Genomic DNA, 17,240 nt, shown 5'->3' with positions numbered 1-17,240 from the left:
AAGAGCTGCTCAGTTTAGGTTCCCCTTGAGCCTGACTATCTCTCCTTAGAAACATTTTCCAAGTACATAAGTTTATCTATGTCTATGTATAAAATGTGTGCTAGGGCAACTGTGTTTAAAAAAGGTCTTACAGACTGTGTGTGTGTGAGTTATAGAGACTATAATAAACCTGTGTATAGCCATGTAACTACATTCATTATTCAATCTTGTAGGTACAGGTTGTATGTGGGTTTTGCCTACAACAATTATCTCCCTTACAATTCCTTGTCCTGCAGCTCTATTGTATTCCCCACCTATCCATGGCCTCACTCTATTCACTCTCCTCTTTTACCCTTTCCCTTCTTATACTGCTAAGTTACCCCCACACTCACTTCTCTGTCTTTTATAACCCTCCGTCTCACTCTATAGGGCAAATTTACTAAGTGACTAACACTGGTGAAATTCGCTAGCGAAGGAGATAGAGTGTAGCGCTACTTTACTCTCTTACGCCAGGCGAAGTTTTGTTCTGGTGAAGGAGCGTTGCTTCACAAATTCACTGAGATGCGCCTTTTACTCAACGTTACCTGTTCCGCCAGACTTACCTTTGCCAGCTCAGACCAGGCGAAGTGCAATTGAATGTATAGGGATTCTTCAATTTTTAGTTGAAAAATTTTCTAAGTCCCAAAAAAAGCTGGGGTTACTTTTTCATGGTGATAGGCTGCAAAAGAGCGTAATAATTTTTTGGGGTACCTGGCTTCCTCCTACATTTACTAATATATGGCACATAAACTATACACTGGGCTCATGTGTAGGGCAATATAACAACTTTATTTTATTTTATTAAGGTTCCCTGGGCTTGTGTAATCTAATGTATTTGCTGCAACATATACGTCCATTGTACTTTAACTTTCCGCCGTATGCAAATTAGCCAACATTAGCGCAATTTCGCCAGAGTTCGGCGCAACTTCGGATTTTAGTGAATTAGCTGTGTCCTGGCGAATCTACGTCTGGTTAAATGTTGCGATGTGAGCGAAGCTGGCGCTGGCGAATTTCCACAGGTTGGTGAATTTGCTTTAGTGATGACATACAGTAGGCCATAGGGCAATGGTCTTTACACCTATAATATTGTCAATTGTATTGTAGGGTTTCTTTATTTGCTTTTATGGGGCGGGGGTGCAGATGATTTCATGACATGGGTAATTATTTTACCAAAATTATAAAGAATTTACAGATTTTTCTACACTGCAAAACCATATTTGCCTATGTGACGTGTTCTTCCAAAACTTTCTACAATACACAGCAAGTTCTTCAGCTTATGTTGCATCATGTCAGTAACTTGTTTAGCTCTTGTGCCTGGGTTTATTAATACACTGGATAATTCTGCCGTGTGTCTAACGTTAATCAAGGAAAGTGGAAATTAGAAAGGCACGGAGCTCGGAGACTTAACGAGGGCTGGCCTGTCCCAGATCTCTAAGGATGAATTAGAAATAAACAGTAGCAAAGCAGCTTACGTCTCCACGGACCTGCTCCCTTTATTATAATGATTGGCTAGGGGTATCGCAGTGCCACACAGCTGAGGTCAGGGTCTCGGGAGAGAATGGATAGAAGAGTATAACATGCTATTAGTAAAAGAAGCAATTATGGAGAACACAATGAACCGAAATATCTGCCCAGAGTTGCGCTTCTATAGCTACACAGGCCCTGGAGGGCCCGGCCATAATTGCAGCAAGTCTGCAGAGCTGTTTTCTATTTTGATAATTCAACTTTTAATTACTGGTTACTGAATTAGGTCTCTGTTAATTCTCCCTGTTAACCTGCATCTCTGTTTAACTGTATTGCTTCCTAATGCTGAGTCTTCAGAATGATTTCATGTTTAATAAAAAAAATTTAAAAAATATAAATATGTAAAGGAATTTTACACCTGTCCCGGACAATTACTATCAAATACTTATTTCAGTAAAATCAATAAGCTTAAAGGAGAACTAAGCTTAACTAAAGAAGTAGCTAGAAATGTTGTACATGATGTTTTGTGCTTCTGTAACAGCCCAAGTCAACCACAGCCCTTTAGCAGTAAAGATCTGTGTCTCCAAAGATGCCCCAGTAGCTCCCCATCTTCTTTTCTGCTGATTCACTGCACATGCTCTGTGCTGCTGTCACTTACAGAGCTTAGGGACCCACTCACAATATACAGTACACATAGAATAGAAATGTCACAATATAAGGCTGATTCGTAATTAATACAGATAATTACTACATGGCAGCACAGAAACCAGTGCAATTAGCATCAGAATTTAATAATCAGCAAACCTGTAGCATCAGCTTATATTACAGCCAGGGAAGCTCATTTTCTGCTGGATAATTAGTGACGAGCCCTAAGCTTAGCTTCTCAACAGCCAATCAGAGCCCACTGAGCATGTGAGTGTCACAGACACTTTCCAAGATGGTGACCCCCTGTGACAAGTTTGAAGTCCTGGTTCTTTGCTGCTATTGACAAGCTGAAATGTTAGGCTGGTGCAATAAGTTCATTTTGTGAAATATGGCATTTTAACCATATTCATTTTTAGGGTTTAGTTCTCCTTTAAACAGAATTTGGATGTGTACCTACAGCTTTGTTAGGAGTAAGTAGGCAGCATTTTTTTCTGAACAGAGGCAATGCTAACTTCCTAATTGCTCAAAATTCAATTTTTTTCCTGGAACATAAATATATATTTATTGGCGCACTTGCACGTTACCTTTTAGTATATAAAATATATAGTTATGGCATTATGGCAATTCTTACTACAGTCAATAAAATAGGAATGCAGTGAAAAAAAAAAAAAATAAACACTTGAATTTATGGGTTTTTTTTTCATGGGACTAGAAAAAAATGGTGCAAAATGGGAATGTAAATGTATTATGCATTAAACACACAAAAAAATTATGTAAAATGCAGTAAAATGTCAAATCAGGGGATGTAAAATTGAGGTTTTACTATAATATAATACCTGTAAAATATATTTATAATAAACAAGTGGTATGACAATCCTTTAAATTATATCCCCACAAACAGTTCTTGATGATGTCAGGAGTTTCGATTGGTGTTTAGTGATGCAATTTGTCACATGAATTAAAGTTGTGTATTATAATAAATAATGACAACATTTGTAAAACATGAGGATATTATAAGTCATCTTGGAGTTCCCAGACCAGTAAAGAAGCACTTAGCATATGTCATGTCTTTATATGGTCATGTAAAGTAACTTCCCAGTGACTTCTGATATCCTTATCATTTACAGTAGGGGGTACATTATCCCTTATAATACATGAGTGATACTCAGAGTTCCCTGTATAACTCAGCCTGCAGCCTTGTGCCTTTATATGGTCACAGAACCCCTCCGTGACTTCTAATATCCTTATCATTTACAGTAGGGGGTACATTATCCCTTATAATACATGAGTGATATTCAGAGTTCCCTGTATAACTCAGCCTGCAGCCTTGTGCCTTTATATGGTCACAGAACAACTCCTCAGTGACTTCTAATATCCTTATCATTTACAGTAGGGGGTACATTATCCCTTATAATACATGAGTGATATTCAGAGTTCCCTGTATAACTCAGCCTGCAGCCTTGTGCCTTTATATGGTCACAGAACAACTCCTCAGTGACTTCTAATATCCTTATCATTTACAGTAGGGGGTACATTATCCCTTATAATACATGAGTGATATTCAGAGTTCCCTGTATAACTCAGCCTGCAGCCTTGCATAGTAACATAGTAACATAGTAAGTAAGGTTGAAAAAAGACACATGTCCATCGAGATAAACCTTTTTTTTTTAAAAAATCTGCCTAACTGCCAGTTGATCCAGAGGAAGGCAAAAACCCCATCTGAAGCCTCTCCAATTTGAATCAGAGGGGGAAAAAAATCCTTCCTGACTCCAAAATGGCAATGGGACCAGTCCCTGGATTAACTTGTACTATGAGCTATCTCCCATATCCCTGTATTCCCTCACTTGCTAAACACCATCCAACCCCTTCTTATACCTATCTAATGTATCAGCCTGTACCACTGATTCAGGGAGACAATTCCACATCTTCACAGCTCTCACTGTAACAAACCCCTTTCCAATATTAAGCTGGAACCTCCTTTCTTCTAATCGGAATGGGTGACCTTGTGTCAGCTGGAAAGACCTACTGGTAAATAAAGCATTAGAGAGATTATTATATGATCCCCTTATATATTTATACATAGTTATCATATCACCCCTTAAGCGCCTCTTCTCCAGCGTGAACATCCCCAATTTGGCCAGTCTTTCCTCATAGCTAAGATTTTCAATAACTTTAACCAGCTTAGTTGCCCTTCTCTGTACCCTCTCTAATACAATAATGTCCTGTTTGAGTGATGGGAACCAAAACTGTACGGCATATTCTAGATGGGGCCTTACCAGTGCTCTATACAGTGGAAGAATGACCCCTCCTCCCTTGACTCTATGCCTCTTTTAATACAACTCAAGACCTTATTTGCCCTTGATGCTGCTGACTGGCATTGCTTGCTACAGACAAGTTTATCATCTACAAGGACTCCAAGCTCCGTCTCCGTTATGGATTTGCCTAGTGCAGTCCCATTAAGGGTATAAGTGGATATTCTTACATCCCAGGTGCATGACTTTACATTTATCAACATTGAATCTCATTTGCCACTTAGTTGCCCAGATTGCCAGTTTGTCAAGATCCTGTTGCAAGTGCCACATCCTGGATGGAATTAATTGGGCTGGATAGTTTTGTGTCATCTGCAAACACTGATACATTACTTACAACACCCTCCCCTAAGTCATTAATGAACAAGTTAAATAAAAGTGGACCCAATACCGAGCCCTGAGGGACCCCACTAAGAACCTTACTCCAAGTAGGGAATGTTCCATTAACAACAACCCTCTGTACCCGATCCTGTAGCCAGTTTCCTATCCACGTGCAAACGACTTCATTAAGCCCAACAGACCTTAGTTTAGAAAGCAGTCGTTTGTGGGGCACAGTAACGCTTTGGCAAAATCCATTTTTATATGGTCACAGAACCCTTCAGTGACTTCTAATATCCTTATCATTTACAGTAGGGGGTACATTATCCCTTATAATACATGAGTGATACTCAGAGTTCCCTGTATAACTCAGCCTGCAGCCTTGTGCCTTTATATGGTCACAGAACCCCTCAGTGACTTCTAATATCCTTATCATTTACAGTAGGGGGTACATTATCCCTTATAATACATGAGTGATACTCAGAGTTCCCTGTATAACCCAGCCTGCAGCCTTGTGCCTTTATATGGTCACAGAACCCCTCAGTGACTTCTAATATCCTTATCATTTACAGTAGGGGGTACATTATCCCTTATAATAAATGAGTGATACTCAGAGTTCCCTGTATAACTCAGCCTGCAGCCTTGTGCCTTTATATGGTCACAGAAACCCTCAGTGACTTCTAATATCCTTATCATTTACAGTAGGGGGTACATTATCCCTTATAATACATGAGTGATACTCAGAGTTCCCTGTATAACTCAGCCTGCAGCCTTGTACCTTTATATGGTGACATAACCCCTCAGTGACTCTAATATCCTTATCATTTAAAGTAGGGGTAAATTATCCATTGTAACACACAGAGTTCCCTGTAGAAACTAAGGGGCATGCCCCTCCATGTCCAACTAGTGCCATGACGGAAGAAGCTCGCATTACAAATTCATTTAGTGTACCAAATAAATACTGGCCTGCCAGTCAACCCACATGCATAGCTGTTACCAAAAATATGAATTATTATATTTAAATGTAATGCTTTTGGTAAAATTACCTGAATCCCATTAGACCTGCTATGGGCAGAGTTTAGGCTACCTATTACTGGATAACCCACATTCAACTTGGTCATTTTTGCAGCAGCTCTGGATTCACATCCACCATGGAGCCTGATGGTATAAAAGAGAAATATATGGACCACTCCTCTGCCTTGTAAGTTTTATGGTTTCATTTCAATGTAGCTACATTTTCTGTACTAGAGATGTCGCGAACTGTTCGCCGGCGAACTTGTTCGCGCGAACATCGGGTGTTCGCGCTCGCCGGAAGTTCGCGAACGTCGCGCGACGTTCGCCATTTTGGGTTCGCCATTGTTGGCGCTTTTTTTTGCCCTCTCACCCCAGACCAGCAGGTACATGGCAGCCAATCAGGAAGCTCTCCCCTGGACCACTCCCCTTCCCTATAAAAACCGAAGCCCTGCAGCGTTTTTTCACTCTGCCTGTGTGTGCTGAAGAGATAGTGTAGGGAGAGAGCTGCTGCCTGTTAGTGATTTCAGGGACAGTTGAAAGTTTGCTGGCTAGTAATCGTTTTGATACTGCTCTGTTATTGGAGGGACAGAAGTCTGCAGGGGTTTGAGGGACATTTTAGCTTAGGTAGCTTTGCTGGCTAGTAATCTACCTTCTACTGCAGTGCTCTGTATGTAGCTGCAGTGGGCAGCTGTCCTGCTTCTGATCTCATCTGCTGACTGCTGCAATAACAGTAGTCCTTGTAAGGACTGCTTTTATTTATTTTTTTGTTGTTTTACTACTACTACTACTACTACTACTATAAGAGCCCAGTGCTATTAGTCTAGCAGTGTTGGGGAGTGGGACTGGTGTGCTAATCTGCTGCTCCTAGTAGTTCAGCAGCACCAACTTTAATTTTTTTTTTTTAATATTCATTTTTTTTTATTTTACTTTTTTTTATTTTACTACCGCTGTAGTAGTGTATAAGTTGACCTTTTAGGCATTATTTGCCCTGTAGGCATTATTTGCACACTGTTTTCTTCAACCCGCCATCGAGCTGTGTGACCTTGTTCCCATTCTGTCTAAATATCCATAATATTACCGTCTCCAGAAAAAACACCGGAGTCACTTTTTTCAAGCAGCCATAATATATTTTACGTAATCCGTATCCACCGCTGTAGTAGTGTATACGTTGGCCTTGTAGGCATTATTTGCACACTGTTTTCTTCAACCCGCCATCGAGCTGTGTGACCCTGTTCCCATTCTGTCTAAATATCCATAATATTACCGTCTCCAGAAAAAACACCGGAGTCACTTTTTTCAAGCAGCCATAATATATTTTACGTAATCCGTATCCACCGCTGTAGTAGTGTATACGTTGGCCTTGTAGGCATTATTTGCACACTGTTTTCTTCAACCCGCCATCGAGCTGTGTGACCTTGTTCCCATTCTGTCTAAATATCCATAATATTACCGTCTCCAGAAAAAACACCGGAGTCACTTTTTTCAAGCAGCCATAATATATTTTACGTAATCCGTATCCACCGCTGTAGTAGTGTATACGTTGGCCTTGTAGGCATTATTTGCACACTGTTTTCTTCAACCCGCCATCGAGCTGTGTGACCTTGTTCACATTTTGTCTAAATATTGATAATATTATCGTCTCTAGAAAAACCACTTGAGTTACTTTTTTTCAAGCAGCATTCATATATTTTACGTAATCCGTATCCACCGCTGTAGTAGTGTATACGTTGACCTTGTAGGCATTATTTGCACACTGTTTTCTTCAACCCGCCATCGAGCTGTGTGAGCTTGTTCACATTTTGTCTAAATATTGATAATATTATCGTCTCTAGAAAAACCACTTGAGTTACTTTTTTTCAAGCAGCATTCATATATTTTACGTAATCCGTATCCACCGCTGTAGTAGTGTATACGTTGACCTTGTAGGCATTATTTGCACACTGTTTTCTTCAACCCGCCATCGAGCTGTGTGACCTTGTTCACATTTTGTCTAAATATTGATAATATTATCGTCTCTAGAAAAACCACTTGAGTTACTTTTTTTCAAGCAGCATTCATATATTTTACGTAATCCGTATCCACCGCTGTAGTAGTGTATACGTTGACCTTGTAGGCATTATTTGCACAGTGTTTTCTTCAACCCGCCATCGAGCTGTGTGACCTTGTTCACATTTTGTCTAAATATTGATAATATTATCGTCTCTAGAAAAACCACTTGAGTTACTTTTTTTCAAGCAGCATTCATATATTTTACGTAATCCGTATCCACCGCTGTAGTAGTGTATACGTTGACTTTGTAGGCATTATTTGCACAGTGTTTTCTTCAACCCGCCATCTAGCTGTGTGTATTATCGTTTCCAGAAAAACCAACTGAGTTTTGTTGTTGTTGTTGTTTTTTTAAAAATAATGCCAGGCAAAGGCAGGCCGCCACGCAGAGGCCGTGCTAGGGGCCGTGCTGCTATGCAATCCTGTGGCCCTAGCAAATTGCCCAGTTTTTAAAAAGCCAATGACCCTGAACTCCCAAAATTCTGAAGAGGTAGTTGACTGGCTTACACAGCACACCCCATCCTCTACCGTTTCTAACTTTACCACAACATCCTCCTCATCCTCCACTGCTATGGCCACCCCACGTAACACTTCCTCCACCACCGGTGCCCCTTCTTCACTGGGGTCAGAGGAGTTATTTTCCAATGAGTTTCTTGAACTGAGTAATGCGCAACCATTATTGCCAGAAGAAGATGAAGGAGATGAGGACCTTACACCAGATTTAATTCTGGCAGAGAACACGATAGAGATGGACATAATGAGTGATGAGGAGGAGGTCCCGCTGCTGCTTCCTTCTGTGATGTGTCAGAAGAAATTGATGCATCTGAGGAGAATGATGATGAGGAGATTGATGTTTTGTGGGTGCCTAGTAGAAGAGAGCAAGAGGAGGGTAGTTCAGATGGAGAGACGGAGAGTCAGAGAGGCAGTAGGAGAATAAGACTTAGAAGAAGCAGGGAGGACAGCCCGCAGGGATCAGTAGGGCAACAACATGTATCGGCACCTGTGTTCAGCCGGCCAACGCACCCGCCATTGCCGCCAATACCGCAAACTCCGCCAACTTCTACTGTTACGCCAGATCGCACACTTCCAAAAAGTCAGCAGTGTGGGATTTTTTTAATGTGTGTGCCTCTGACAAAAGCATTGTAATTTGCAATGAGTGCAGTCAGAAACTGAGCCTTGGTAAGCCCAACAGCCACATAGGTACAACTTCTATGCGAAGGCACATGAGCGGCAAGCACAAAGCACTTTGGGAGCAACACCTCAAAGGCAACAGGCAAACTAAAAGCCACACTCCTTCTGGTCCAGCATCTTACTGCTCTACCTCTGCTCTCCTTGACCCGTCTGAACCACCCTCCACTCCGCCTTCCACCTTGACCACCTGTTCCCATTCCCAGTCATCTGCCACCAGCCAAGTTTCTGTGAAGGCCATGTTTGAGCGTAAGAAGCCAATGTCTGACTGTCACCCCCTTGCCCGGCGTCTGACAGCTGGCTTGTCTGCACTCTTAGCCCGCCAGCTTTTACCATACCAGCTGGTGGACTCTGAGGCCTTCCGCAAATTTGTAGCAATTGGGACACCGCAGTGGAAGGTACCCAGCCGCAATTTTTTTTTCTAAAAAGGGAATACCACACCTGTACCAACATGTGCAGAGCCAAGTTACCGCATCTCTGTCACTTAGTGTTGGGCCAAAGGTCCATATGACTACTGACGCATGGTCCTCCAAGCATGGTCAGGGCAGGTATGTCACCTACACTGCCCACTGGGTGAACTTGGTAATGGCTGGGAAGCAGGGAATGGGTAGCTCAACAACAACAGTGGAGTTGGTGTCACCGCCACGGATTGCACGCGGTTCTGCCACCACCTCTACTCCTCCATCGCTCTCTACCTCGTCTTCTTCTTCTTCTTACTCTGCTGCTGGGTCCTCCTTCTCCTCCTCCACACCTGTGCACCCCCAGCTCCCCCTAGGCTATTCGACGTGCCAGGTACGCCGTTGTCACGCTGTCTTGGGGATGACGTGCCTGGAAAGCAAAAACCATACCGGATCTGTACTCCTGTCATCTCTGCAGTCACAGGCCGATCGGTGGCTGACCCCACACCAACTGCAGATCGGAAAAGTGGTGTGTGACAATGGAAGCAATCTGTTGGCAGCGTTGAGACTAGGCAATTTAACACATGTGCCCTGCATGGCACATGTGTTAAATTTAATAGTCCAACGTTTTGTCTCCAAGTACCCAGGATTCCAGGACGTTCTCACCCAGTCCAGAAAGGTGTCGGCCCATTTCAGACGTTCCTACACAGCCATGGCACGCCTTGCTGACATTCAGCAGCGCTACAACATGCCAGTCAGGCGTTTGATTTCTGACAGCCAGACTCGCTGGAATTCAACGCTCCTTATGTTGGAACGTCTGCTGCAACAACAAAGGGCCGTCAACGAGTACCTTTTTGAACTGGGTGGTAGGACTGGATCTGCACAGCTGGGGATTTTTTTCCCCCGTTACTGGGTGCTTATGCGCGATGCCTGCAGGCTCATGCGACCTTTTGAAGAGGTGACAAATATGGTCAGTCGCACCGAAGGCACCATCAGCGACCTAATACCCTTCGCTTTCTTCCTGGAGCGTGCCGTGCGACGAGTGACAGATGAGGCTGTAGACCAGCGTGACGAGGAGCTGGAAGCGCGCGATTTCTGGTCGGAATCACCAGAACGAACCCAGGCACCTGCTGCAACGCAGGGAGAGGTGCCAGAAGTGGAGTCAGAGGAGGAAGGTGGCTTTGTGGAGGAGGAGGAGGAGGACCAACAGGAGCAGGCTTCCCAGGGGGCTAGTGGTGACCTTTTGGGGACCCCTGGTCTTGTACGTGGCTGGGGGGAGGAGACCGTGGATGATGCAGTCCTTGATAATGAGGAAGCGGAGATGGATAGCTCTGCATCCAACCTTGTGAGAATGGGGTCTTTCATGCTGTCATGCCTGTTGAAGGACCCCCGTATCAAGAGGCTTAAGGAGAAGGACCTGTACTGGGTCGCAACGCTACTAGACCCTCGGTACAAGCATAAAGTGTCAGAAATGTTACCAACATACCACAAGTCCGAAAAGATGCGGCATTTACAAACCAGCCTGCAAAACATGTTGTACAATGCTTTTAAGGGTGATGTCACTTCAGGAACTCATCAACATTCCAGGGGCAGAGGTGCCAGTAATCCTGCCACGAGCACACCTGCAAGGACAAAGCCCTTTGGCCAGTCTGTAACGTCAGACATGCAAATGTTTTCTGTCCAAGGCAGCGCCACAACCCTTCTGGATCCACCCTCAAAGAACGCCTCGACCGGCAGGTAGCGGACTACCTGGCATTAACTGCAGATATCGACACTCTGAGGAGCGATGAACCCCTGGACTACTGGGTGCGCAGGCTTGATCTGTGGCCAGAGCTGTCACAATTTGCCATGAACCTCTTGTCTTGCCCAGCCTCAAGTGTGCTCTCAGAAAGGACCTTCAGTGCAGCAGGAGGGATTGTAACTGAGAAGAGAACTCGCCTAGGTCACAAAAGTGTCGATTACCTGACCTTTATTAAAATGAATGAGGGGTGGATCTCGGAGGGTTACTGCACGCCGGAAGACTTGTTCTGACTTCTATGCAGCTGTCCTTCTCTTCAAGCCTCATGACTCCACACACAGCTGTCCTTTAGCGTCCTCCTCCTCCCTCCGCCACCGTTACAAACTAGGGTGCAAACCCTACTGGTTTAATTTTTTCTGGCCTCTGTGCTTCAGTGGCTGCGACCAAAAAAAATGCCTATTTTCTGCATTTATATGACATAATTTTTCTGGCCTCTGTGCTTCAGTGGCTGCAACCAAAAAAATTTATATTTTCAGCATTTATATGGCATAATTTTTCTGTCAATTGTGCTTCAGTGGCTGCGACCAAACAAATGCATATTTTCTGCATTTATATGGCATAATTTTTCTGGCCTCTGTGCTTCAGTGGCTGCAACCAAAAAATTACTATTTTCAGCATTTATATGGCATATTTTTTCTGGCAACTGTGCTTCAGTGGCTGCGACCAAAAAAAATGCATATTTTCTGCATTTATATGGCATAATTTTTCTGGCCTCTGTGCTTCAGTGGCTGCAACCAAAAAAATTTATATTTTCAGCATTTATATGGCATAATTTTTCTGTCAACTGTGCTTCAGTGGCTGCGACCAAAAAAATGCATATTTTCTGCATTTATATGGCATAATTTTTCTGGCCTCTGTGCTTCAGTGGCTGCAACCAAAAAAATTTATATTTTCAGCATTTATATGGCATAATTTTTCTGGCAACTGTGCTTCAGTGGCTGCGACCAAAAAAATGACTATTTTCAGCATTTATATGGCATATTTTTTCTGGCCTCTGTGCTTCAGTGGCTGTGGCCAAAAAAACTGGGCAAACAATGCCTACAAGGTCAACGACGTTGACCTTGTAGGCATTGTTTGCCCAGTTTTTTTGGCCACAGCCACTGAAGCACAGAGGCCCAGAAAAAATATGCCATATAAATGCTGAAAATAGTCATTTTTTGCCATACGTTGACTCAACGTATATGGCAAAAAATGACTATTTTCAGCATTTATGTGGCATATTTTTTCTGGCAACTGTGCTTCAGTGGCTGCAACCAAAAAAACTGGGCAAACAATGTCTACAAGGTCAACGTATGGCGAAAAATTACTATTTTCAGCATTTATATGGCATATTTTTTCTGGCAACTGTGCTTCAGTGGCTGCGTCCAAAAAAACTGGGCAAACAATGTCTACAAGGTCAACGTATGGCGAAAAATGACTATTTTCAGCATTTATATGGCATATTTTTTCTGGCAACTGTGCTTCAGTGGCTGCGTCCAAAAAAACTGGGCAAACAATGCCTACAAGGTCAACGTATGGCAGTTGTTTAAAGAGAACAGTAGATTACTAGCCAGCAAAGCTACCTAAGCTAAAATGTCCCTCAAATCCCTGCAGACTTCTGTCCCTCCAATACAGAGCAGTATCAAGCAGATTACTAGCCAGCAAACTTACTATCATCTGTCCCTGAAATCACTAACAGCTCTCCCCCTACACTATCTCTTCCAAGCACACACAGGCAGATTTTTCAGATACATTTTTGCCCTTGATCCCCCTCTGGCATGCCACTGTCCAGGTCGTTGCACCCTTTAAACAACTTTAAAATCATTTTTTCTGGCCAGAAATGTCTTTTCTAGATGTTAAAGTTCGCCTTCCCATTGAAGTCTATGGGGTTCGCGAACCGTTCGCGAACCGCTCGCATTTTTGCGCAAGTTCGCGAATATGTTCGCGAACTTTTTTTCCGACGTTCGCTACATCCCTATTCTGTACTAGATGGCAGAGTGGGACATAGAATCCCCCATAGAGGAGAAAGTTCTAAAGCAAGAGTCAAGAAGATGAAAGAAGTTGCCCTGGGAAGGTTATATATGAATTGCTCCAAATCTGTTTGGCTTATGATAGGGGTAAGGCAGTGATCCCCAACCAGTAGCTCGTGAGCAACATGTTGCTCTCCAACCTCTTGGATGTGGCTCCCAGTGGCCTCAAAGCAGGTGCTTATTTTTTAATTCCAGGCTTGGAGGCAAGTTTTGGTTGTATAAAAACCAGGTGCACTGCCAAACAGAGTCTCAATGTAGGCTTACAATCCACATAGGGGCTACTAAATGGCAAATCACAGCCCTTATTTGGCACCCCAAGAACATTTTTCATGCTAGTGTTGCTCCCCAACTCCTTTTACTTCTGAATGTTGCTCACAGGTTCAAAAGGTTGGGGATCCCTGGGGTAAGGTATGATGACCATCTTGGAGGATATGCATAGGTGAAATCCAATCAGACCATCACTTATAATATCCAGGCAAGTTTTCTTTAGGAATAGATGGAGACAGACAAGCTTGTGCTCCAATGAAACCTACATGTGGTCAGCACCATGGTGGACATTCCAACAATACAAGGTCATGGGCAGAAAGGTCCCTTTGTGTGTTCCAACTGTTACACCAACTAGCCAAGGAAGGCCTCTGAGGAAGTAAGTAGAGTACCAGCAAGATGACCTCCATTGAGGCATCGTGCATTATTCTGCATATCCAATTGAGTTCAGTTACAAAAACATATAAAACTTCACTTGGAAGGGAAAATCAGCATTTTATACTGCAAGTGCCATTACCCTCTCAGTTACATTGTACAACTTCTAGGGGGCAGCACATGGTCCTGTTTGTCACATGGAACAGTAACCATCAAGGTTCTACTTTTACAGTACTTTGACTCCTGGATCAACACCTCCTGTAGGTAGGTTTTTACTTACAACTAAGGGCTCCATATTAGTAGGAATACTCAGTTTACTGCACCTCCTACAAATAATCTATATCACCATAACATGGTACAGAAAGTATTAATGATTAGTCTGCAACGTGTCTTCAATAAGCACACCATCTCATACTTCTATTTATCACATATAAATCAATGCTGTCATAGCAGAGAGAAAGAAACTCTGAGGTGCAACCAACTTGTTCAGCTTCTCAGCAAGAAAACTATTTTTTTATTATATTATTTATTTATTTTATTATTACTTTTATTTTTTTTTCATTATCTCTGTTTAGCGGTGTTATATTCGCTGTGACCACTTCCTGACATCCTCCTAGCATCACTGATGCCTCCAAGCTTGGTCTCTCTCAGCACATTAAGATTGACAGCTCAGACCTTGAAGGCAGTCAAGTCCATTCCAGCCTGTCATAAGCTTTTTCTCCCCTGTATGAAAATGTTCTGCTTGTTTATAATATTGTGTCAGTTCTTTCAGTATAGCCTTGGGTGAGCTGCAAAGCCAACTGTTGCCTCTCAGAACTCTGCAGGAGTTGGCACTATCTTATTAATGAAAACCTTGGAGATGTTTAAAAAAGTTCTCATTTTGCACTTGTTACAGTAAACAGTTCATCGTCATACAAGTATTAAGCCTTTGCCTCTCTTCTACCTGCCCCCCATTTGGACCTGCAGAAATCTCAACATGGCATGTGTACCATTTTAGAGGTGATGGTTGGAATGCAAGTCTTTGGGTTGCAACAGGAGAGACAATATTTGGGTTATCTCTGGACCCCTTATAGCAGAAACTTAGACAACAGACAGTTTCATTCTTGATAGGAATCCTTTTCTAGTTGACTAGGCATCTAGCTGTTTACAACTTGAGCATGAAGCCATTTGACCTTTGGTTGCAACCTGCTATCTCAGACAGGCTAACACCAGCTATATCATTCACAGAAGATCCTTCAAGGGTCTTTTCTCCAAACAGAGATGAAGGAATATTTTCTGCCTGACTGAACAGTTCCTTGAAGGACCCACAACGAAGGTGACCTGCCTTATCAAGCCTTGGAAGATACTCTCTGACCTGCAGTTGTCATCTTATTACTCCTATCAGCTACAGGCTTTCTAATGGAATGTTAAGGACATATTTTAAACCTGTATATAATCTCTCTTTTAACTCACCCTGGTAAACTGAAGTTCTCAACATCAGCTCCCCATCATGGATCCTGTTAGGCCACCTTTAATTGCTAACAGTTGTGATTACAGTCTTACAATGTCAGAATGATACTATGGGCCCACCTGGAACCCAACCTCTAGGGCACATCTAACACCGCCTCAGATCTTCCCTTTTAACGTACCCCATACCTCCCATGTTTGCTGCAGATCCCCCCACTCAACGCATACCTGCTGATAGGTGGACCAGGGCCTTCAGACCATTGAGTCTTTAGCTTAAAATAACTTAAAATGTAAATTGGAGATTGCAGATAAAATGATAAAGGTATCAATGTTTTCTTCTCCCAGTTGAGTCATTCCATTCCACACACCATAAGATGAGTGCCTCCTCTCTGTATTACAATGAAACCAATGAAATCTCTCTATGGTATCATTAGGTATGGGATCCATTATCTGGAAACCAGTTATCCATATGGGAAGGCCATTTCCCATAGACTGCATTTTAAGCAAATAATACATTTTTTCCCCCTGTTTCTCTGTAATAATAAAACAGTACCCTCTATTTGATCCCAACTAAGATATAATTAATTATTATTGGAGGCTAAACAATCCTATTGGGTTTATTTAATATTTAAATTATTTTTTAGTAGAGTGTAAAGTTCTAAGTTCTAAAGTTAAAGAGAGACCCCTTATCTGGAAAGCCCCAGGTTCCAAGTATTCTGGATAATGGGTCCTATAACTGTACTTAATTGTCCTATAACTGTATCTACAAGATGCCCTAGACAAGATCATTGTAAGGTGTATTTTTATTTATACCAGTGTTAAACCTGATATAAAATGAACTCCATGGAAAATGTATGGCGCTGCAGAAAGAAAGTTGTGCTTCTTTTGCTGGCTTAGGAATAGCCAGATAAATGGGTGCCTGGAGTGAATGGAGTAGAGCAGGGTGGGCCCTCCATTCCTTACTCCATCTAGGGTTTGCAGCTGCCCAGCTATAGGTAGCCACCTAATTATGTTGTAGATAAGCAGCAAATAAAATAGACATGGGATTACATCTCAGGGCTCTCGGACACTTCCTTGTGTTGGAGGGGGTTGTAGTGCTGCCAGTGCCAGAAGGTGGGCCAGGTTAGTGAGATGATATCCCTGGGGGGTATGGTTAGAGTCCTAGAGTGCTGAACTGTTTTCCTATGACCTTTGTGTTCGGAAGAGTTTGCCCAAAAAAAAAAAAAACTCTTCTCTTCTTTTTATGCTCCTGATCCTATGCTAACCTGCCTACCATAGCTAGTTTCTCCAAAAACTGTGTGTACAGCCAGACAGCTTGTCACAACTTCTGTATACAACCATCTAGAGATGCACCCAATCCACTATTTGGGATTCATCTGAATCCCGGACCCCGAATCCTTTGTGAAAGATTCGGACTAATACCGAACCAAATCCGAATCGGGAAAGGAAAAAGTGGGGAAGTCACATGAGTTCCCTCCCCAGCCCTAATTTACATATGCCCTCATGTGCCCCGCTGGCCCAGACCCGCTCCCCCGTTTGGCCAGGCCTAAAAGAAAAATATGGTGTGGGCCAGAACACCGTTGTCCTCGCTGGTGTTCATGCATGCGCGGGGGACCCTCGAAGTTTGGAGTCCGTCAGGCCCCCAATGCTCCAGTCCGACCCTGATAATAGGGCAACCATATTTGCAGTGGTGGAACTACTGGGGGAGCAGGGGGTGCGAGACACTCAAAATGTGGGCCGTACGGAGGGGGACGGGGCCCGGCTGTGCGTCACGCACCAGAGCCCGCCCCCCTCTAGGAACGCTACTGCATATTTGGGAGTTTTAGCCTTAAAAGCAAGTGAGCTGCAGATAAAAATTAGTCCCAGTGTAAAATGTATAATGAAGCAGTAGAATTCTTAATAAATCAGATGAAAATTAAGCGTAGGACTGGCCAGATATGGGATGACT

Source organism: Xenopus laevis, chromosome 8S (genome assembly GCF_017654675.1).
Source record: "Xenopus laevis strain J_2021 chromosome 8S, Xenopus_laevis_v10.1, whole genome shotgun sequence".
NCBI lineage: Eukaryota > Metazoa > Chordata > Amphibia > Anura > Pipidae > Xenopus > Xenopus laevis.
Note: the sequence above shows the minus strand (reverse complement) of the source record.